The following is a 26000-nucleotide window of genomic DNA, read 5'->3' as shown; positions in this document are numbered from 1 at the left end:
AGGGACAAGCCTTCCTTTTGATCCATACAATTTAATGTAGCATATCATTAGATTTTATCTGATATGCAGCAAATGGGGCCTACACTTAAGTAACTATGTAGCACAAAATATGTACCTAGAAATATACCACTAAATATCTCCTTATGTTTTGAAACAGGAAGTTCTAATTCATGTATTATCTAAAAGAGTTTCTCTTCCCTTACATACTATTATCATTTCTGTTTTATTTCAGGTTTAAGGTGTTTTTTTTTAAAACATGTTCTAACAGAAAAAAAAACAAAAACCTCCATGATTTCATTCATATGTGGAATATAATACAAAAAGAAAGAAATGGACAAATAAAAAAAAATTTCTAAATACAGACAACAGATTGGAGTTACAGGAGGGAAAGCTGGGTAGAGGGAGAATAGAGAGAGTAAAGGAGGTCAAATATATAGTGAAGGATGGAAATTAGAGTTGGTGGTGAATATGCTATAGTGTATACAGATATTGAATTCTAATGTTGTACACCTGAAACATATAATGTTTTTAATCAATGTTGCATAAATATTTTTTAAATGTTCTCCCTGGTTTTTTTTTAAATATATAGCTTAAATTTTAAAAAATATTTGGATCTAAAGAAGTTCTGAGTGCATAAAACTGTTTAATTAAACTTTCTTACGAAGTTCAAAGACAGATGACATGATTTTTCTATGAAAATTTTTCTGCTGGAAACTAGAAGATGCATCTACAGCTTAACTTTATTAATGATTTACCTTACACGAGATTGAAATGGAAAACTGCTTTCAGTCTCCCCCAGGGTGATTGCCTTGGTGGTTGAAATGTGTGTCTGTAGCTGGGAACTTGTAAATGCCTATTATTTTTATTTTATTTTTTTATGTTTAGGAATAAACATATAAGAATATATATGAGTTGGGTATGACGAATGCCTCTGTTTCCTGTAAATTTTTTTAACCAAAGAGGATCCTGTCTCTTTAACAAAATTGATTTGGAAAATCAGGTAGGTTTCATTGCAACATTCCCAAGGCATTTTAAAAACGTTGCTTCACATTGCAGACCCAAAGTGTCACAATAGCACATGTAGTACTGCTTAACATCTGCAAACTGATCATTGAATCAATGCAGGTGGATTTTAGATGGTACTTTCCAAGCCCAAGTTGTCATAGTGACATCATGTGTTTATAGTATTCACAAAAAAAACAGTCTATTTTCCAAACTCTGTCCCCAACTGAAAGCCTTTCCTTCTGCTTCAGCAATGTCCTATAGCCACTGACAACAGAGAAATGAATTACATCTGAAGATAACTGATCTCCTTCTGTAGGGCATTATCAGCACAGCTGCACAACTTTGATGTTCTGTGTCCATACACAGATGGTCAGGCTAGAGGAAAGAGTGCAAGCAGATTTCTAGTCCTGTGTCCTCCTGGCTTCTCTGCTAGGTTGGCTGACATGCTCTAAACAGCTGCAGCTCTGCCAGTATCTAGTTGGAATTTCACTCGTCTTTCAAATTATGAGATAGTTGAAACATAAGAGGCAATCTGCATACTTGGAGAAGTTCCAGAATCCAGGTACAAATCACCCAAAACCTTGAAATCCCTCCTACAGTGAATTTACTGATCAACTAATTGTTCTCTTTTTCTCCATAACTTCTGCAAACCAATCTGCTAAATCTGACTTATGTATTAATTCAGGTGAGAAAGTTTAAGGCTCATCTAGGTTTTCCAATTGCATTCTAGATCTTCAATTCAACATCCTAAGTGAATATTTTCAGTCAAAAAACAAGACCTCATGCTGGTAGCCAGCTTTGCAAGGGAAGGATCAGAGACAGGAAGAATTGTTCAGGCAAATCGCAGAGAAGCATGGAGACTGCCAGTTTCAAGAAATGAATCCTTGTGGAAGATCAACGAATGTACTTCATGGCATTCAGTAATAGATAACCAAGAACAGGAAAATCCTCATTTTATCTTTCTTTTTCAAACATTGTGTAGGTTATAATACACAAAATCCTCAAAGCCTTTGTTAGTCCTAGCCAAGAACAGAATCAATTTTGCATTTGTTGTTTTGTTTTAAAAGACTGAGATAAGAACTTTTCCATAACTTCATATTATGCATGTTTTTGATTATCCTAGTTTTTACCTCACCTCACTTTTCTGGTATAGTCTCTGATGCCAGCTGTCCTGCCTTAGCTTTTACACAACAGCAGAGAACATAGCAGCCTCTTTCATAGTGAGTGACTGACTTCAGTTCAGGTCCATAAGCATATATCTAAATTAATGAGGTTTATCCACTGCTTTCTACACTTTATACAAATGCTTTCTTATAGCATCCTGAATAGTCATGTGCAGTTTGTGTTGTGGAGAATTTAGAATGAAACTTGAAGTGTGATTTATCAAATAGACATTTTTTGACAGTTATCTATTTTATTCATGTTAATCCATAAATTCAATAAAATGACCATTCAATGTAAACTACAATTAAAAAAAAAAAAAAAAAAAAACTCAACACAAGGTGACTAAAATTTAGCTAGAAAAGTAAATACATTAGAAAAACCAATAAAATTAAGAAAGATAATTATAACTAGCCACAAATTACAAAATACAAAATTCTAAAGCTATAATAAGTAAACCAATGTCAAATTAGCCAAAAAAACAAACAATGAAAAATTAAACAAGACTAGAAAGTCCACAAATAAGCTACGGCTTCTACATGGCCTTGGCATACCATTTTAGCATTTTAAATACTGTGAGAAGAATTAATTTTACAATAAATAGTATCAAAGACACTGAAAAGGTTAGTGGGTGTAGGGAGTTAAAGATACCTTCACACAAAATATATTATTTTTAAATCTTTATTGTTGAGAGTATTACAGACGTCCTCTTTTTTTTTCCCCCATTGCCTCCTTCATCCTGGTTCCTGTCCCACCCCAGGGTTTCACCACTCTATTGTGTGTGCCCAAGGGTAATGCATATATGCATAAATATTAATTAATTACTCTCTTGCTGCCCCTCTGAGATTCATCAATTTGATCTATGTTTCCATGTCTCTGTTTCTATTTTATTCATCAGTTTATTTTGGTCATATTATTCCACATATAAGTGAGATCTTGTAATACTTGTCTTTCTTTGACTAGCTAATTTTCCTTTGTATAATACTCTTCAGGCCTCTCCATGCTGTTTGAATGGGTAATAGATCCTTCTTTTTTTATAGCTGCATAGTATTCCACTGTGTACATGTACCACAGCTTTTTATCCACTCATCTACAGATAGGTACTAGGTCTGTTTCCAGATATTGGCTATAGTAAATAGCATCGCTATAAACATAGAGGTGTGTATATTCTTTCTAGTTGATGTTTAGAGATTCTTAGGATATATTTCTAGGGGTTGGAACACTAGGTCAAATGGAAGTTCAATTTTTAATGTTTTGAGGAATTTTCATAGTGTTTTCCATAGTGGCTGTACTAGTCTGCAATCCCACCAGCAGTGTATTAGGGTTCCTTTTCTCCACATCCTCCCCAGCACTTGTAGTTTGTTGATTTGTTGATGGTAGCCATTCTGGCAGGTGTGAGGAGGTACCTCATTATTTTAATTTGCAACTCTCTGATGATTAGTGATGATGAGCATTTCTTCATATGTGTCTTAGCCATCTGTATGTCCTGTTTTGGGAAGTGTTTATTCAGGTCCTCTGTCCATTTTTTAATTTGATTGTTTGTCTTCCTTTGGTTGCCTTATATGAGTACTTTATACAATTTGGAAATTAACCCCTTATAAGATGTTATTTGTAAATATGTTCTCCCAAACAGTGGGTTCCCTATTTATTTTGATGCTGGTTTATTTTGCTGTGCAGATTTTTTATTTTATATAGACCTATTTGTTTATTTTTCTTCTTCTGTTTCTGTTCCCCTAGGAAATGTATCAGTGAAAATTCTGCTATATGAAATGTCTGAAATTTTTCTGCCTACATCTTCTTCTAGGACTTTTATAGTTTCACAACTTAACATTTAAACATTTCATCCATTTTGAGTTCATTCTTGTGTATGGCATAAGTTGGTGGTCTTGTTTTATTTATTTTTTGCATATACCTGTCCAATTTTTCCAACATCATTTATTGAAGGGACTGTCTTTACTCCATTGTATGCTCTTATCACCTCTGTCAAACATTAATTAAGCATGGTAGTTTGGGTAATTTCTGGTTTCTCTGTTCTGTTCCATTCATTTATATGCCTGTTCTTATGCCAATACCAGGTAGCTTGGTTATAATGGCGTTATAGTATAAATTGATATCCAGTATTCTGATCCCTCTTGCTTCATTCTTCTTTCTCAAGATTGCTGTGGCTATTCAGGGTCTTTTTTGGTCCTATATAAATTTTTGGAGTATTTGTTCTAGATCTGTGACATATGATGTTTGCATTTTAATAGGGATTGCATTGAATCTATAGATTGCTTTCGGAAGTATGGACATTTTAATGATGTAAAGTCTTCTAATTCATGAACATGTATATTCTTCCAGTTGTTTATATCCTTCTCTATCTCCTTTTTCAATGTCCTATAGTTTTCTGAGTACAGGTCTCTTACCTCCTTGGTTAACTTTATCCCTAAGTATCTTAATTTTGTTGTTGTTGCATTGGTAAATAGGATTTTTTTTTTTTTAGTTTTTCTTTCTGAGAGTTCATTATTGGTATATACAAATGTCATTGATTTTTGGGTATCAATTGCATATCCTGCTATATTTCTGAATACATTTATTAAATTTAGTAGTTTTTTGGTGGAGTATTTGTGGTTTCCATGTACAGTATCCTGTCATTTGTGAATAATGACAGTTTTACTTCTTCCTTTCCAATTTGAATGCATTTTCTTTTTTCTTTGGTCTGATCACTGTGGCTAGGACTTCCAGTACTGTGTTGAATAAAAGTGGTAAAATTGGGCATCCCTGTCTTGTTACTGTTCTTAGGGAAAATGCTTCTAATTTTTGCACATTGAGTTTGATGTTGGCTATAGGTTTGTCATATATGACCTTTATTTGTTGAGATATAATCCCTCTATTCCCACTTTGTTGACAGTTTTTATAAAAAAGAGACAAAGAAAGAATCTTAAAGGCAACAAGAGAGAGATAAAAAGTTACCTTCAAGGGTGCTCCCATTAGAATGTCAGCTGACTTCTCAATAAAAACACTTGAGACCAGAGGGGAGTGGCATGGAGTACACAAAGTAATAAAAAGCTAAGGACTGAATCCAAGACTACTCTAACCAGCACAATTATCACTCAAATTGAAGGTGAAATAAAGAGTTTCACAGACAAAAATGGGGGGTAGGGATAGGCTAAAGGAGTTTATTGCCAGCAAACCAGCACTACAAGAAATGCTAAAGGGACTGGTGTAAGAAGAAGAAGAAATATAGACAGAGGAACATGGGCATAAAGAATTAAAATGGCAATAATAAGTACCTATCAACAATAACCTTAAATGTAAATGGCTTAAATGCTCCAATTGAAAGGCGTGGGGTAGCTGAATGGATAAGAAACATGACCCATATATATGCTATCTACAAGAGACCCACCTCAGAACAAAAAACTCACACGGGATGAAGTGTAGGAATAGAAAAGCATTTGCATGCAAATGGAATGAAAACAACAACAAAAACAAAAAACCTGGAGTAACAATATTTATGTCTGACAAAGCAGACTTCAAAATGAAGGTCATAACAAGAGTTAATGAAGGACAATTCATAATACTAAAGGGATCAATACAATAAGAATATATAACTCTGGTAAACATATATTCCCCCAATGTAGGAGCACTCAGATATATAAAAAGACTTCTGAAAGGCTTTAAGGGAGAGATTGACAACAATGCAAATATAGTAGGAGACTTGAACACCCCACTGACATCACTGGATAGATCCTATAGACAAAAAATCAACAAGGAAACAGTGGCCCTAAACAACACACTAGATCAGATGAATTTAATTGACATTTAGAAACATTTCACCCAAAAGCTGCAGAATATACATTCTTCTCAAGTGCACATGGGTGATTCTCAAAGATAGACCACATGTTAAGACACAAAATAAGTCCCTACAAGTTCAAAAAGATTGAAATCATATCCAGCATCTTCCCAGGTCACAATGGTATGAAACTAGAAATCAACACCAATAAAACATTCAAACACATGGAGGCTAAATATCATGTTATTAAGCAATGAATGGGTCACCCATGAGATCAATAAAGAAATCAAAAACTTCCTAGAAACAGGTGAAAATTAACACACAACAACCCAAAATTTATGGGACACAGCAAAAACAGTCTTGAGAGGGAAGTTCATAGTACTACAGGCCTACCTCAAGAAACAAGAAAAACTTTTAATAAACCATGTCACCCTACAACTTAAAGAATTAGTAAGAAAACAACAAGAAGAACCCAGAGTAAGTAGAAGGAAGGAAATAATAGAGATAAGAGCAGAAATAAATGACATGAAGACTAAAAGGCAATATGAAAGATCAATGAAACCAACAGATGGTTCTTCAAAATGATAAAAAAGACTGATGAATCTTTAGCTATATCTATCATGAAACAAAGGGAGAAGACCCAACCAAAATCAGAAACAAAAGAGGTAAAGTATCAACTGACACCACAGAAATAGAAAGTATTTTAAGAAAATACTATGAACAACTCTATGCTAACAAATTGGACAACCTAGGTGAAATAAATAGATTCCTACAAACATACAATATTCTAAAACTCAACAATGAATATTCAGAAAACCTGAACAGACCAATAACAACTAATGAAATTGAAGGAGTAATCAATAAACTCCCAGCAAACAAACACCCTGGACTGGAATGCTTCATTGGGGAGTTTTAGCACACATTCAAAGAAGAATTAACATCTATCCTTCCCAAACTATTCCAAAAAGTTCAAAAGGAAGAAATATTTTCAAGCTCCTTTTATGAGGTCAACATTATCCTAATGACAAAACCAGATCAAGACACTACAAAGAAAGAGCATTATATGCCAATACCCCTGATGGATATAAATGCTAAAATTCTCAACAAAATATTAGCAGACTGGATCCAGAAATATGTTAAAAAAATTATTCACCATGACCACGTGGGACTTATTCCAGGGATGCAAGACTAATACTATATTCGCAAATCAGTAAGTGTAATACATCATATTAAAAAATTTGAAAGATAAAAAGTACATGATCATATCAATAGACGTAGAAAAAAACATTCAAATAGATATCTTTAGTAAGCACTTTTAGTGCTCAAAGTGCTGTGATGGGTGCTAAAACAGTTAGAAAAAATTTAATAGACTTGGGTTTGGCCTTCAGAAGTCCTCAAATCAAAATAGTGAGATAACAAAAAATATGTTTGGATAATTTTAATAAAAAATATCTTTAAGGCTCATAAACACCAATAGAACCTACTCAAAGATAAAGCATTAGTTGGGAAAAGACTAATGTGGTCTACATGACAAACATCTTGAAGCTTAGATTGAGGCTGATATAGAAGCTATATACAAATCTTGGAAATTTATTTGTGGCAAAATGATAAAATCTATATGTCCTAGTCACCTATGGATCCTCACTTCACAAAAATATGAACATCATGACCACCATCAAATCACTTCCTGGATGCAGCAAGATATTGAGAATTTAGGGCTTCTCAAATGCAGTGGCAGAATTTGGGGCTCTGCTGAGCAAAGCAAAATGAGATGAAAATAAATAATATAGCTCTGCAGAAAATATCTTATCTTTAAGATCCACTCTGCTTTGTACGCAATTATTTATGTAGTTTTACATCTAAGGAGAAAAAATTTAGGTTTGGAGAAAGGTTAGGTAAGTGCATGGCAAATAATCTCAATAATCATTGTGGAGAAATGCTCTGTGAGTCCACACTTATATTTAACTAGTTCCCATCACTAGTACAAAACTCCCTTCCTCTCATACTCTTTTACACTTGCTTTAGGGACATTAGGTATTTTAAGAGCTTATTAAGTGTAGTTTAATTTTTATAGATTAATACACACAAATTTGACCTTGAGTTGTTTACCATAGCTTTGTCTAGTCAACAATTACTACCCATTGATTGTTATTCCTGGAGCTTCCATTTTATTATAAATAGTGCACCTGAATATATTTAAGATATTTAAGTCATTTTTAATAAAATGTGTGAATACAAAATTGCAATAAGTGCATTTGCAAGAGCCATTGATATGTTTCATTTATTTTCTATAAATATATTGTAAATTATTTGTGAGGTGTACATTCCTGTATACTATCTTTAGCAGCTTATAAATATATTATTAGCTCTTTATACATCTTTGAGAGCCACCCCTTAAAATAAAGCATCCCTTCTTCCAATATAGCTTCTTATGCTAAATGTAGATCGAGCCAAAAAGACAAAGAGTAATATACCAAAACTATTTTTTTAATATAGAAAATCTGAGAGTATAAAAAGTTCTTTCACTTCTGAACAGAGACAATGTGGGAGAAATACTCCATATCTCTTTAGCAAAGTCTAATTGATCATCACAATTCAGAAACTCCAAAACATCAACAATGCATACACTCTATATTCTCAAATTTGGAAATAGAAACTGGTCCTTTCTCATACAATAGACAAATACACAAATTTGTCTAAAGGCACCTGTATTTTAGGCTATCCCTTCTCATTTTAGTTTACAAAGGTTCTTGTCCATAAGAGACAAATTTATAAGGACAAATCTGAAATATGTACTAGAAGTAAATAAAAACTGGACATGCAATATGTGTCTTTCCATTTACTCTGTTTTCTGTGTGATCTCCACTCAGACAGCAGATAAGACCTAACGGAGTTTTAGACTTTAACTATCTTGAGGAAAATTATCATAGTGCAGTTTTTGTGGCATATCTGATATATGAGTTATAGGAAGGACTCACTTTAGAAGGCTGCTATGAGACTTAAATGAGAGACTATAGAAAATACTGTTATCGCAATAGCTAACAATACAAAGGTAAACTAATACAGAGTGTTCCAAATATATATATATATATATATATATATATATATATACACACACACACACACACACACACACACACACACACACACTGTTAGTGATTATAAAGTTCAATGGGTTAAACCTGAAAAGAAAGAGTGATCAATTGAGCTATCAGCTGTTAAGTGTGTATACATTCTTTTCGGACACCCTATAGTTTCATTATATTTCTATGTAGTTTGTATTTGCCCCAGCAGCTGAGGAGGTAAGTTAATTATAGGGCTTTAAATAAAAGGTCTGGCTGGAACAAATGTGGGCAATAAGAAAATTTGTTCTCTTTTGTAATGTGTCCAAAAGTGCTTTCCAGGAACAACTAGTGTTTGGATAGATGACAGAGTTTTGTTCCAGGTAGAATTATGAGAGCTTATACATTTTGCAGCCAATGGGTTTATTTTTGAAACCCTTCCACTTTGTGGTACATTCAGTTTTGTGGCATGTGTTTTACTGACTAAATACTTGCCTTCTACACAGCTTAGCCAATTCATAAATGTTTCCCTTTAAAATAAACAGATCTTGAGAACCCAAATCAGAATGGCTCTCTTTCAGTAGGTCCATTCTGAGCAGCAACCTTACACTTGACCTGGTCCCATCTTCATTTAGTACCACTGGATAAACAGAAAGGCCCCAGCATAGATGCAAAGCTTTACTATCTGGCATTGCATAGGGGAGAAAAAGCTGCTCAGCCTGCTTCTACTGCCTCTGCCACTAGAGTAGGATGTTGCAAAGTGACATACTCTCCTTCTGCAGGTAATGAGTGATAACTCTGGGTTTAGACTTGTACCAAGATTACAGCTGCTGCTTGTACCCTATCTATTAAAGTTTGCCGTCATGGGCCACATGGTATAAAATTGGAGCCATGGCCTTCATTTCAAAACAACAGCAACAAACCAATAAGAGATCACCAAAGCTTGAATCTTTCCATCTCTTTTATTGGCTCTTTATTTTTTTTATTAAATCAACCTCATTAATTTAGCACTTGGCAGCTTTATCAGAAGCATCTAAAAAAGGAAACCTCTGATATTGTGAGAAATACAACTAAAGGCTGAGAAACAATTTTATTATAATTTTATTTTATTTTTTTTAAATTTTGTATTGGTTTCAGGTGTACAACTTGGTGGTTAGATAATCATATACTTTACATAGTGTTCCTCTTTATATTTCCAGTACCCCAACTTGTGCCATAAAAATAGTATTTACAATATTATTAACTATATTCCCTACGCTTTACTTACATCCCTGTGAGTATTTCGTAACTTCCAATTTTACTTCTTAATCCCTTCACCTCTTTTACCCAGTCCCCCAAACCCCCTCTACTCTAGCAACTATCACTCGTGTTTTCTTCATCTGAGTCTGTTTTTATTTTGTTTGTTTGGTAATTTGTTCTTTAGATTCCACATATAAGTAAAATCACATGGCATTTGTATTTCTCTGACTGACTTATCTTACTGAGCATAATAGCCCTCTAGGCCCATCCATACCATTGCAAATGGTAATATTTAATTCCTTTTTATGATTGAGTAATATTCTATCGTACCACTGTTTTTGTATTCACTGGTCAATAGATGGGCACTTAAGTTGCTTCCATACCTTTTAAAAAAGTATTTTTATTGATTTTTAAAGAGAGAGGAAGAGAGAGGGAGAGAGAAAGAAAGAGAAACATCAATGTAAAAGCAAAATATCAATCAGCTGCCCCCTGCACACCCCTTATCAGGGGATCTAACACACAACCTGAGAATGTGCCATGACTGGGAATCGAATCAGCAAAATTTTGGTGTACAGGAAAACGCCAAACCAACGAAGCTACACCAGCCAGGGCTTTAACTTGGCGATTGTAAAAAATGCTGCAATAAACATAGGGGTGCATATCCTTTAAAATTAGTGTTTTGAATTTCTTAGGATAAATCCCCAAAGTGGAATCGCTGAGTCATAAGGGAGGCTCATATTTAATTTTCTGAGGAAACTCTATACTGTTTTTCACATTTGGTGCACCAATCTGCATCCCCACCAACAGTGCACAAGGATTCCCTTTTCTCCACATCCTCGCCAACACTTGTCATTCCTTGATTTATTGATAATGGCCACTCTGACAAGTGTGAAGTGATACCTCATTGGGCTTTTAATTTGCATTGCTCTAGCAATTAGTGGCATTGAGCATCTTTTCATATGTCTATTGGCCATCTGTGTGCCCTCTTTGGAGAAGTGTCTATTCAGGTTTTTATTAGGATCTTGAATATGAAATTTAATCTTCACTCTTCCATGGATGTGCATGTTTAGAGGAATATCCCTGAACTTGCTACCAATTCTTAAGCTTCCAGCATTATTTTTACATATGCCTCTTATTCTCACATTTTTGCCATCAGGGTTTCTAAGAAATGAAGAGCACATTTTGGTCCCATGTGCCTGCCTAGTAATGCCTTTTCTGCCATCAGAGAAAGGCATTTGGAAAGGAGCATTACATAGTTACTAATGGGCAGGCAGCAGTGTTAAAAATGAAAACCAACTTTTTAAAAACGAAGTTGTGTCTCAAAACAGGCAGCATAAATCATAGTTCCCAACTTACCAAGTGTTTATCCGTATATAAGCATATATGGAAATTTAATATATCACATAAGACAAAAAATTAAAACATAAGACATTAATAGAATTATGTTATTTAAACTGTAGTAAATAAAATAACTCAAAAGATAAATCATTTTCTCTAATACTTATGCCAGTATTAGAATAAATAATTATTTACCATTCCTTCTGTGAAACTAAGTTTACTACTACTTGTTAATGTTTCATAAGACATAAGTAAGTCCTTATCCACACAACTTTAGGTAAAGAAATGGTTACAACTTTACATAGCAAGATGTTTTCCTGACTGAGGGATCAAGAAAAAGAACACTCCTTAAAATTCATGAATGTATGTCATACTTCCTAAGGGCAAAACAAGGGTGAACGTCAAAAGAGCCCAGCAATAGAGTATTCCTCAAAAAAATTTCCAGTTGAAGGTTAAATTCCATAAGGCAGCAGAATTTCCTTGCCTATAATGCACACTGAAAGTAAAGGCCTTTGCAATTGATTTGATGGGATGAGAGACATAGAGGGAAGGGGGAGAGAGAGGAGGAGGGGAGAAGATGAAGGGCCAGGTGATCTGATAACAAAGAAACTGACAGGAACATTCAAAATAGCTGAGCTTTGGGGTGGGGCCACTTAGCACTACAAAATGAAAAAATGATAACCAAACAACTTTGACATTTTAATTATATCCATCTGAAGAGCTGAATATATTTTGGCAACTCCTTTCTAAGAAGGATACACATTTTCATCTGATATTAGCGTGGACAATTAGAGAGCAGGATACCCATAAACTACTCTTCCTTTTTGATTCTTCATTACAAGAAAATGGTGAAGAGAAAAATAAAATGGAGTTTAATGTTTTCCTGTTATGCTACATCAGCCTTCTGTTTTCACATTATTTCTTTAAAGGAAAAAGGGACTGAAAAAACATAAAGGAGAAAGGAAGCAGATCAGTTTAAAGTGGCTGGAATATTAATTCACTGGAACCTCTGCCTCAGTATTGAATTTAACCCAACAAACCACACAGGGGGATTTCTGTGGTGTATGAAAGTTCAGATTATACTTTTTGTTGTTATTGTTTTAAGATAAAAAAGAAAGAATACAGATTAAAATGGGAAAAAATAGCTTGAGAATAATAATAATAATAATAATAATAATAATAATAATAAAAACCTGCATTTGCTTTCCTCCAAGGATGGGACAAAAATAAAAAATAGAAGTCTAAATGGCAATAGATGTAAGCAGATTATGAAATGAGGACCTTAATCTAAATCAAATAAATATTAATTCAATTTGTAACTCCTACAAAATCTCAGTGAATCAGTTTCCTTATCTGTTAAATGGAGCTAGTATTGCCTAATGTATATAATTGTCAAAAGGAATAGATATGATTATAAGAATATTGATACATGGCTGCTCCTAGTGCCAGGCCTGGGGCCACTCAACAAGAGGTATGGGGCTCACTGAGGCCAGATGCTGCTTTATTTAGAGAATTGAGAAACATCTGAAACAGGAGCCAAGAGAGAATATGGCAACAGGCAGGACCTGAGGGAGGGTGAGTGTGTGAGAGAGTGTGAGTGGACCTGAAGGTGGACAACCAAACCCCTGCAGTGCAGAGACACAGAGCAGAAGGTTCCTGTGCTGTGGACGGGAGCAGCCAGCTACCACAGTAAGGGTCCCTTCAGGGCGTTTCTCCCTGCACCACAGGGAGGTCCCACCATTTTGGAAGATCCCGGGTCTCCCCTGGCAGAAGGCAGTGGGAGCAGCTAGGGCCCAGAAATCTGAGCCCACCAGCATCCCTGGCACCATCGAACCAGTGGACACTCTGTGTCAACACAGACCAGTGCACAGTAGTGGAGCTCCCAAGGTGCCAGTCATGGAAGTCATGGACAGCCCAGAGCCCAGCACCATGCCCCATAGTAGCAGTCCGGTCAGACTCCAGATATACCCCCAGCAACAGAGGCTGGGGAGCAGACATCCATCCCCAGGCAACAGAAACACAGAGCAGCAGATAAGACCCATCCCCAAAATCTACAGCAAAAGCTAAGCAGAAGTTGAGCCCCACAGGGTAACAGCACTCCCCAGCCGCCAGCTGCAGGACCTGGGACTCGACAAAGGCTTGTGCGGTCCAGTAGCTCACAAGTGCAGTGGGAAGCCCAAGCCCTACAGAGACTGATGGGATCCAGCTGCCTGCCCGCTGGAACTGCAGGGTGCAGGGGCACCAGAGAGGCCTGTGCCACCCAGCAGGGATTGTGTGATCCAGTTACCCATGGAACCGGTGGGGTGCTGAAGCACCAGAGAAGCCTCTGCAACCAAGCAGGGACTCTGCCATCCAATTGCATGTGTGACCCAGCAGGGACTGTGCCATCCAATTACACACAGAACCATCGGGGTGCTGAAGCACCAGAGAGGCCTGTGCGACCAAGCAGGGACTGCATGATCTAGTTTCCCATGGGTACTGTGGGGTGCTGAAGCACCAGAGAGGCCTGTGCGACCCAGCAGCCCATAACATAGGCATAGACCCAGGTCCGCAGAGGGATTGTGCCATACAGTTGCGCTCTGGACCTGCAGGATGCAGGGCTACCAGAAAGGCCTGTGTGACCCAGCTGCAAAAAAGATAGGCTTAGAGGATTTGAGAAAGGAGGTGGAGTGAATAGAAGAAATCCAGAGGATCTCCCAGGACCAAATGGAAATTACAACTAAAATAAAGACAAATCCTCAGGAAAAAAGAAACAGAAAAGCAGCAGGACAGGACCATGTAACCAGGGACACTGGTAGGATCTGAGGAGGTAAGAGAGGGTGGTGGGCTGGGAGTCCACAAAAAGCAGCAGTCTTAGCTGTGAGCAGCGCCCTTGGGGAATAAAGACCAAGACTTCTCAACAGCCCAGAGAGCCAGGACAGAGCACTAAAATAGCCCCAGCCACTCATCTGGGGGCTACTGCAGAGGGAGGGCAGACTGGGCTGGAACTCTGAAGGGACACCCGGAATTTTCAGGGCACTCAGAGCTTTTGCTGAGTTGCGACCACAAAGGACAATGGCCAGTGTGCTCCTTCCCAGACCTGTGGGTAAAAGCAGCACCCCCCCCCCTTGGAGATTCAGTCTTTCCCAGGTGAGGCAAAAAAATAAAAATTGAGGCTAATTAACAACCAGCATCTATCGCACCCTCTGGAAATCATCTTAGGCAGAACACCAGGGCTACATTCCAAGGCACTGAGTAACTGAGACTCCTAGTCTCCAGGAAAAAGCTACAGGATAATTGAACCTTTGCTGGGCTTGCAAATCTACCCTAGAAAGTAAGACTTGATTGTGGTGTTGAACGTGGGCCCATGGAGGCTCATCCCAGTAGAGGGAGCCACAAACAGCAGAACACCAACACCCACAGGGAAAATTTGGCAGGCTCCATAACCCACTGAAATAGCCAAAATGGTGAAACAAAGAAACAAATCCCAAATGAAAGAACTCTATCGAAGACGACATAAATGAAATGCAGCTAAGCAAATTATCAGAGGAAGAGTTCAGAGCCATGATCTTGAGGAAGCTCAACAGCATAAGTAAAGACATCACCACCATGAGTAAAGATATAGAAACATTTAAAACCAACCAAGTGAAAATGAAGAATGACATAGCAGAAATAAAGAACACATTCTAAGGACTAACCAGCAGAGTAGAAGAAGGTGAGGACCGGATCAGTAAATTAGAAGACAGGGTAGAAAAAAAAATCAACCAATCAGAAAACCAAAAGAAAAAAACAATTGAAAAACAGGAAGACAGCTAGGAGAACTGTGGGACAACTAAAAACGTAATAACATTCTCATCATAGGAGTCCCCAAAGAGGAAGAAAAATTGGCAATGGTTAGAGAATATATATATATATATAAAGAAATAGGGGCAGAAAACATTCCTAATTTGGAGAAGGAAGAAAGCATTCAAGTTCAAAAAATGCAGAGAGCACCAAGTAAGAAGAACCCAAACAGGACCACACCAAAACACATATTAATCAAAATGCCAGAGAATCCTAAAAGCAGCAAGAGATAAGCAAAAGGTTACCTACAAAGACACCCCCTTAAGGCTCTCAGCTGACTTCTCAACAGAAACAGTACAGGCCAGAAGGGAGATGCATGAAGTACTGCTGTAATTAGTAGAAGAAATAGTAAGAAAAATAGAACCACACTAAACAGAAATGGCAATAAATAAGTACATATCAATTTTCACCTTCACTGTGAATAGCTTGAATGCTCCGATATAAAAACAGAGTAGCTGATGAGATAAGAGAGCAGAACTCACATATATGTTGTTTATAAGAGACCCACTGCACAACAAAAGACTCACACAGGTTGAAAGTGAATGGATGAAAAAATATCTTTCAAGCAAACAGAAAAAGAAAAAAAAAGCTGGGGTAGCCAACACTCATATCTGATAAAATAGATTTCAAAATGAAGGCCATAACTAGAGACCAAAAAGGCCACTGCATAATAGTAAAAGGATTTATCCAACAGGAAGATATAACCTTGGTAAACATATATGCACACAATATAAGAGAACCAACATATATTAAATATCTTTTGGAGGACTTCAAAGGAGAAATCAACAGCAATACAATCATAGTAGGGGACTTCTACACCCCTCTGACATCACTGGATAGATCTTCTAGACAAAAATTAACAAGGAAACAAAGACTCTAAATGAAGCACTAGATGAAATGCATTTAAAAAATATCTACAGAGAATTACACCACAAAACTGCAGAATTCACATTCTTCTAAAGTGCACATGGGACATTCTCAAAGATAGACCACATGTTAGGACACAAACTAAGTCTCTACAAGTTCAAGAAGATTAAAATCATATCAAGAATCTTCTCAGATCACAATGTCATGAAACTAGAAATAAACTGCAACACGAACATGCAAAGCCACTGGAAAACAGGAAGCAAAACAGCATGTTATTGAAGAATATATGGGTTACCATGGAGATCAAGGAAGGAATTAAAAACTTCCTGGAAACCAATGAAAATGAACACACCACAACACAAAATCTATGCGATGCAGTGAAAGCAGTTCTGAGAGGGAAGTTTATAGCACTACAGGCCTACCTCAAGAAGAAAGAAAAATTTCTAGTAGACTCTCTAAGCTCACAAGTTAAAGAATCAGAAAGAAAAAAAAGAAAAGAAAACCCAAGAGCAATTGGAAGGAAGGAAATAGTAAAGATCAGAGCAGAAATAAATGACATGGAGACCAAAAAACAATTCCAAAGATCAATGAAACAAAGAGCTGGTTCTTTGAAAAGATAAAAAAGATTGATGGACCCTTAGTTGGACTCATGAGGAAACAAAGAGAACCCAAATACACAAAATCAGAAAAAAAAGGAGAAATAATATCTGACACCACAGAAATACAACGGATTTTTAACAAATGTTATAAACAATTATACAGCAACAAATTCGACAATCTAAGCAAAATGGACAAATTTCTAGAAACACATAGTATCCCAATATTGAACGGGAAAGAGAGAAAACTTGAACAGACCAATAAAAACAGAAACAAATTTAAGATGTAATCAAGACAATTTCAGCATACAAAAACCCAGGCCTAGATGGCTTCATGCGTGATTTTTACCGAAAATTCAAAGAAGAACAAATACCCATTCTCTTCAAACGATTTTAAAGAATTCAAGAAGACTAAAAAAATGGCGGTGGAGTAAATGGAAGCTACACAGACCATCTCCCAGGCCCAAACTGGAATTAAAACCAAAACAAAGACAAATCGTCAGGAAAAGGTAATCGAAAAGCAGCTTGGAGGACCACATAACCAGGGACACTGACTCAATCCTGGTAGGTTTACAAAGATGCAAGAGGGGTCAGGGAGCCCACGGTCAGCAGTGGCCTTAGCTGGGAGCTGCGGCCTCCGGTTAAACTCCCAAGGGGCACCACAGCACAGAGCTGAGACAAAGGCTAAAATAGTAGCATCCACTCACCTTGGGCAGAGGACAGGAAGACTGGACTGGAAATGTGTGGGGACACTTGGGATATGGAGGGCACACAGAGCTTTTGCTGAGTTACAGACATGCAGGACTGTGGTCATCTTACTCCTTCCCAGGGCCCTGGGGAGGGGTGGTGGCCCCTCCCTCAGATATTGAACCCCACAAGATGGCCATTGAAATGCTAATTGAGGCCCATTAACAACTAGCATCTGCTCTAATCTCCAGAAATCCTATTACACAGAGCACCTGAGAAAGTTTTTCTTTCAAATGAGAAGCCAAGGTTCTTCAGGTGACCTCTACTAATAGCCTGCAGGCAAAAAGATAGAGGATAACTGGACCACTCCCTGGGCTAGCAACTCTAACCAGGAAAGTAAAACTTGACAGTGGTGTTTAATGTGGGTCCTCCCTACCTCATCCAAACGCAGGAGAGGGAGCCAAAAACAGCAGAACGCCAACACTGAAAGATAAAATTTAGCAGGCTCCAAAGCCAACTGTGATAGCCAAAGAGGTGAAACACAGAAACAAAAGCCAAATGAAAGAATAAGAGACCTCTACATAAGATAAGATAAATGAGGTGCAGTTAAGCAAGTTAACAGAACTAGAATTTAGAGCCATGATCTTGAGGAAGCTCAATAGCATGTGTAAAGACACGAGCACCATGAGTAAAGACATAGAAATGTTGAAAATCAACCAGTAGGAAATTAAAAATCACTAAGAAGAGATGAAGAATGACATATCAGAAATAAAGAACACATTGGAAGGTCTAAATAGCAGAGTAGAAGAAGCTGAGGACCGGATCAGTGAATTACAAGATAGGGTAAAAAAATCAAACAACAACAACAACAACAACAAAAACAAAAGGAAAAAACAATTAAACAGCAGGAAGACAGCATAAGAGAACTGTGGGACAACTGGAAACATAATAACATTTGCATCGTAGGAGTGCCCGAAGAAGAAGAAAATGAGCAAGGTTTAGAGAATATATTTGAAAAAATAGTGAAGAAAACTTCCCTAATTTGGTGAAGGAAGAAGGCATTCAAGTTCAAGAAGCACAGAGAGCCCCAAGTAAGAAGAACCCAAACAGGCCCACACCAAGACACATATTAATCAAAATGCCAAAAATTAAAGACAAAGAGAGAATCCTAAAAGCAGCAAGAGATAAGCAACAGGTTACCTACGAAGGAAACCTCATAAGGCTCTCAGCTGACTTCTCCACAGAAACACTACAGGCCAGAAGGGAATGGTATGAGGTAATCAAGGTCATGAAAAACAAGGATCTGAATACAAGACTACTCTACCCAGCAAGGCTATTATTCAAATACGTCAAATAAAGAGCTTCTCAGACAAAAAAAAAAAAAAAAGGCTAATGGAATACATTAGCACCAATCCAGCACTGTAAGAAATATGAAAAGGACAGCTGTAATTAGCATGAGAAATAAGAACAAAAATATAACCACATTAAACAAAAATGGCAATAAATAAACACATATCAATAATCACCTTAAATGTAAATGGACTGAATGCTCCAATAAAAAGACACAGAGTAGCTGATTGGATAAGAAAGCATGACTCATCTATATGTTGTTTACAAGAGACCCACCTCACAACAAAAGACTCACATAGGTTGAAAGTAAAGGGATGGATAAAATCTTCCAAGCATACAGAAAGAAAAAAAAGCTGGGGTAGCGATACTCATATCTGTTAAATTAGATTTCAAAATGAAGGCCATAACTAGAGACAAAGAAGATCACTACATAATATTGAAAGGATCCATACAATAGAAAGATATAACCTTGATAAACATATATGCACCCAATATAGGACCACCAATATATACCAAAAATCTTCTGGAAGACTTCCAAGGAGAAATCGACAGCAATACAATCATAGCAGGGGTTTTCAACACCCTGCTGACATCACTGGGTAGATCCTTTAGACAAAAAAATTAGCAAGGAAACAGAGATTCTAAATAAAGCACTAGATCAAATGAATTTAATACATATCTATAGAGAATTACACCCCAAAACTACAGAGTTCACATTCTTCTTAAGTGCACATGGGACATGCTCAAAGATAGACCACATGATAGGACACAAACTAAGTCTCTACAAGTTCAAAAGACTGAAATCATATCTAGCATCTTCTCAGATCACAATGGCATGACACTAGAATTCAATTGCAAAAAGAATATGCGAGAACATTTCAACACATGGAAGCTGAATAGCATGTTATTAAATAATGAATGGCTCAATGAGGAGATCAAGGAACACATTAAAATTTTTCTGGAATCTAATGAAAATAAACACACAAGGACACAAAACCTATGCGATATAGCGAAAGCAGTTCTGAGATGGAAGTTCATAGCTCTACAGGCCTACCAAAAGAAGCAAGAAAAATGTCTAATAGACTACCTAACCTCGCAACTTAAAGAACTAGAAAGCAAACAAAAAGAAAACCCTAGAGCAAGTAGAAGGAAGGAAATAGTAAAGATCAGAGCAGAAATAAACGACATAAAGTCCAAAAAAAAATTCAAAGGATTGATGAAACAAAAAGCTGGTTTTTTGGAAAGATAAACAAGATTGATGGACCATTAGCCAGACTCACCAAGAAACAAAGAGAGTGAACCCAAATACAGAAAATCAGAAATGAAAGAGGAGAGGTAACAACTGACACCATATAAATACAAAAGATTGTCAACAACTACTATGAGCAATTATATGGCAACAAATTCGACAATCTAAACAAAACGGACAACTTTCTAAAAACACATAGTCTCCAAAAACTGGACCGGGAAGAGATAGAAAACTTGAACAGACCAATAACAACAGAAGAAATTGAAGATGTAATCAAGAATCTCCCAGCAAACAAAAGCCCAGGCCCGGATGGCTTCATGGGGGAGTTTTACTGAACATTCAAAAAAGAACTAACACCCATTCTCCTCAAATTATTTCAAAAAATCAAGAACAAGGAAGACTTCCAAAGTCGTTTCATGGGGCCAGCATAATTCTAATTCCAAAACCAGAAAAAGAGATAACAAAGAAAGAAATCTACAGGCCAATATCCCTGATGAACATAGATGCCAAAATCCTGAACAAAATACTACCAAATCGGATCCAGCAATACATAAAAAAAATTATTCACCATGACCAAGTGGGATTCATCCCAGGGATGCAAGACTGGTACAATATTTGCAAATCAAGAAATGTGATACACCACATAAATAATATGAAGAATAAAAACCACATGAGCATATCAATAGATGTCGAAAAAGCCTTCGACAAAATCCAGCATCCATTTCTGATACAAACGCTCAGAAATGGGGGATTAGAGGGATCATATCTAGACAGAATAAAGGCCATATACAAAGACCTACAGCCAACATCATACTCAATGGGCAAAAACTAAAAGCATTTCCCTTAAGAACAGGAACATGACAGGGACGCCCTCTTTTGCCACTCTTACTTAACATAGTACTGGAATTCTTAGCCACAGCAATCAGACAGGAAGAAAAAATAAAAGGGATCCAAATTGGAAAGGAGGAAGTGAAACTGTCATTATTCGCTGATGACATGTTACTACACATAGAAAACCCCAAAGACTCCATCAAAAATTTACTCGACGTAATAAATGAATTTGGCAAAGCAGCAGGATCCAAAATTAAGGTCAATAAATCGAAGGCATTCTTATACACCAATGATGAACGCACAGAGAGAGAAACTAAAAAAAAAATCCCATTTACCATCGTAGCAAAAAAATTAAGATACCTAGGAATAAACTTCACCTAAGAAATTAAGGACCTATTTGCAGAAACCTGGTCATTGAAAAAAGAAATAGAGGAAGATATAAAAAAGTGGAAGCACATACCTTGTTCATGGATTGGAAGAATCAGCATCATTAAAATATCCATATTACCCAAAGCAATCTATAGATTCAATGCAATCCCCATCAAAATACTAACGACATACTTCACAGAACTAGAACAAAAGTTCATATGGAACCAAAAAAGACCTCGAATAGCCACAGCAATCTTGAAAAATAGAACAAAGTTGGAAGAATCAATTTACCAGATTTGAGGTTATTCTACAAAGCCACTTTAATCAAAACAGCCTGGTACTGGCACAAGAACAGACATGTAGACCAGTGGAACAGAACAGAGAACCCGGAAATGGACCCAAGGCAAAAAGCTCAATTAATATTTGACAAAGATGGCAAGAGCATACAGTGGAATAATGACAGCCTCTTTAATAAATGGTGTTGGGGAAATTGAACAGCTACATGCAAAAAAAGTGAAACTAGACCATCAAATGACAACATATACAAGAATGAACTCAAAATAAATAAAAGACTTAAATGTGACTCATGAATCTATAAAAATTTTAGAAGAAAATATAGGCAACAAAATTTCAGACATCATGCGCAGCAGAATTTTCACTGATACATCACCTAAGGCAACAGAAACAAAGGAGAAAATAAACACATGGGACTACATCAAACTCAAAAGCTCTGCACAACCAAAGATACAATCATCAAAATGGAAAGGCAACCCACTGTATGGGAGAGCATAATTGCCAATGATATATCAGATGAGGGGTTAATTTCCAATATATAGAGAGTGCTCATACAACTCAACAAAAGTAAAACAAAGAACCCAATCAAAAAATGGGCAGAGGATCTAAATAGACACCTCTCCAAACAGGATATACAAGTGGTTAAGATACATATGAAGAAATGCTCAACATCACTAATCATCAGAGAGGTGCATATTAAAACAACAATGAGGTATCACCTCACACTTGTCAGAATAGCTGCCATCAACAAATCATCAAACAACAAGTGTTGGCAAGGGTGTGGAGAAAAGGAGACTCCAGTTCACTGCTGATGGGAATGCAAACTGGTGCATGCACTATGGAAAATACTGTGGTGTTACCTCAAATATTAAAAATTGAATTCCCATTTGACCCAGTGATCCCACTTCTAGGAATATACCCTAAGAAGCTTGAAACACCAATCAGAAAAAAATATATGTACCCCCATTTTTATAGCAGCACTCTTTACAATAGTTAAGATCTGGAAACAACCCAAATGTCTATTGGTAGACGAATGGATACAAAAGCAGTGGTACATATGCACAATGGAGTACTATGCAGCTGTAAAAAAGAAAGAGCTCTTATTTTTTGAGACAACATGGAGGTACCTGGGAAGTATCACCCGAAGTGAAACAAGCCAAACGGAGAAAGACAAATATCATATGATCTTACTTACTTGTGGACTATAAGGTACATAACAGTGTGAGGAATGGGGTAGTCCCAGAGTTGGTAAGTGGGGTACAGACTGACAATCCCTTGAAGAGGGGCTGGTGAGGGAGAGATAAACCACAGAACTTATGTGTATGTGTGCATGAACAATGGAAATGGACAACAAAGCTCGGGACAGAGTGGGGAGGGAGCGGGATGGGGAAATCAGTGGGCTAAAAAGGAGAAACATCTGTAACAAAAATAAATTAATTAATTTAAAAAAACGAACACTGATACCTAGCTGACATGAATAATTAATTTGTGTCTATTAATATTGTCCTCACGGGTTTCTACCCAACTAATACATAAATTATGAGTGTGCCTTGCGAATTTCTAAAACTGATCTATGTCCAGCCACAACCCACAGAAATGCTAGATCTCTGTCACACTGTTAATATCAGGGAAAAATAGAAATTTAGGAATGGAGGGGGTAGGAGGAAATATAATGGGAAAGATGTAATCTCCTTTACAAAACCCCCAAGCCCCTGGGAGACTAGGGAACCACAGCCACTCAAACTATTCCAAATATTTTAATGTCATTTTATCTAATTTTAGTGAGGCTGAGATTGGATGGTGCTGTGGCTGTATGTTATTTGCAACTCATAGTCAGATGCAACTGCAATATTTTTTGTAGTTTCCTTGGCCTATATTACAAATAACTGACTATTCCATTGTTGTACAAATGACCTGCAACTTTTATTTTCAAAAATTGTATACCAGAATCTGTGGTACTTTTAAGAAATGTTAAAAGAGATACAATTCTTTTTAAGGTCATTTTTAGCCCAAATGGTTCTTCAGTGCTATGATGAATCTCAAAAGTAGATGAGGGAATTATTTATTTATTTATTTATTTTTTATCCTCCTCCGAGGACATTTTTCCATTTTTTGTTCAGGTAGAGTGGGAGGGAGAGAGAGGAACAGAGAGAGAGAGAGAAACATCGACGTGAAGGGACACATTGAGTGGCTGCCACCCGCACAACCGACCAGGGCCGGGGACAAACTGAAACCGAGGTATGCGCCCTTAGCGAGAACCGAACCCGGGTCTCTCAGGACTGCAGGCCAACACTCTAAGCATTGAGCCAAACCGGCCAGGGCTAGATGTGGGAATTTTGCCCCACAATGTAATTTCCTTTCCTGTAAAATAGAAATAACAATGACTCTCTGACTCTATCTTCATTGCAAAAGCTTTTGTAAATTTTTCTTTTGCAATGAGGTTTAAAGATGATAATGAAATCATGAAAATACACTTCTCACTTGTTCCATATCATGAAGTATGTACAGAAATTAGGGTTTTGGAAGTAGGAATTAATCAAATGATTATGATCGACTCAAGAGTAATTTATCATCTCTGGTTTGACTCTTCTCTTTTGTTATTTCTTGGGAATATTTATCTAGAAAAACTCATGGGCTATTTGCCATAGTTCTGTGTCCTCTTCACCTAATGAAAGAGGTAAAAATTAAATGAAGGCAATGGGAAAGAGAGGGAAAGCCAGGGTACATATTTAAGGTGTGGCCAGGGTAAATAAGGGCATGTTAATGGGCCTAATAATTTTTAAGACTATCTGTGAAAACGTAGTCCAGTTTAGTAGTTAATAGCATGATCTCTGCTATCAAACACTCCTGGGTTTGATTCTCAGTACTGAGTCATTGACAAAGTTACTTAAATCTATTTCTAGCACACAGGCACACTCAATGAAGTGTAGCATTCATTAATTACTGCTTGTATGTGTCCTTACTTGGGCCCGAATCCGAAACATTGGCGTATTGGGGATGATGCTCTAACTAACTGAGCTACCTTCCCTGGCTGTAGCATTTTTTTTATTTTAATCTTCACCGGAGGATACTTTTTTTCCATTTATCTTCAGATATAGTGGGAGGGAAGGAGAGAGAGAGAGAGAAACATCAATGCAAGAGAGATACATCGACTGGCCACCTGACCCACCGACCCCAATCAGGGCCAGGATGGAACCACAACTGAGGTATATGCCTTGACTGGAATCGAACTTGCGACTCTTCGGTCCACAGGCCAGTGCTCTGACGACTGGCTAAGGGTGGCTGTAGCATTTTTTAAAGTCCGTTTCTCACCTTCACCATCAATGACACACTGGATATTTAAACCAAACGCAAGCCAAAGGTACTGTTAGATACAAACTAAATGCCAGTCAGTCACTGACAGAAGCAAACGGTCAAATATAACTGAAAATATGGAGGTGAGGAGCAGAATAATTCAAACTGAGTGAATATGGTGCAAGTTGTCCCTTAATGCGAGGAGAGAGAGAGAAAGAGAGAGAGAGAGAGAGAGAGAGAGAGAGAGAGAGAGAGAGAGAGAGAGAGAGACACTGAAAACCCACAACCAGCATGGTCACCTCCTTGTTTGTAGAGTTGGCTTTGATCTCCTAAGTCTTTATGCATGGCCAGCTTTCCTGCTGTTATTTGATGTACTGGAGTACCTTCAGTTAGTCTCTTAAGATATTTTTATTTCCCTTCTTAACAACCTTTAATCAAAATTACAACAAAATCACACAAAGAAAGCTAGTTCCCTTGAGGTATCTAGCACCTGGTGGTTTGAAGAGTTGAAAAAGGGTTCAGATTAAACTTCAAATTTTTTAGCTTTGCCCTTCACTAGAATTCTTTCCACTAATCAAAGCCAGGTCAGACTAGTACTCAAATTTAATAAGCTGTAAGTGTAGCAAACACTTTGACTTTGCTAAAACTTGAAATATCACTGGTGTGGATCAGCACTCTTTGCAATTAACTGCCTTTTTGCATTGGTCCTTTTTACCCTAAATCAGTTCTGCTGACCAGAGTCTCCAGATACTGCCCTGCAGGTTATGCACTTTACAACTTCAAGGGATGCCATTCACATAGACTTTAATGTGAATATCGACCTCCTGGAGTTGTGCAATATGCTTGGCATTGTTGCTGATATTTACAGATCTACCTTTGGGACTAAGGATATTGTTGCAAATTTAAATTTGACCTCCATTTTCTTATTACTATTTTTAAATGGTATCTGTACTTTACATTAATTATTACTTTCAAATAGATAATGTAAAGCAAGGCTAGTGGATATTATGTTACTTTAATTTTCTCTTTAGGGTGATTTAAAAAAAAGTTTTGACTTGACAGTT

Source organism: Molossus molossus, unplaced genomic scaffold, assembly GCF_014108415.1.
Source record: "Molossus molossus isolate mMolMol1 unplaced genomic scaffold, mMolMol1.p scaffold_m16_p_2, whole genome shotgun sequence".
Classification (NCBI taxonomy): domain Eukaryota; kingdom Metazoa; phylum Chordata; class Mammalia; order Chiroptera; family Molossidae; genus Molossus; species Molossus molossus.
This window is presented reverse-complemented; position numbering follows the sequence as displayed.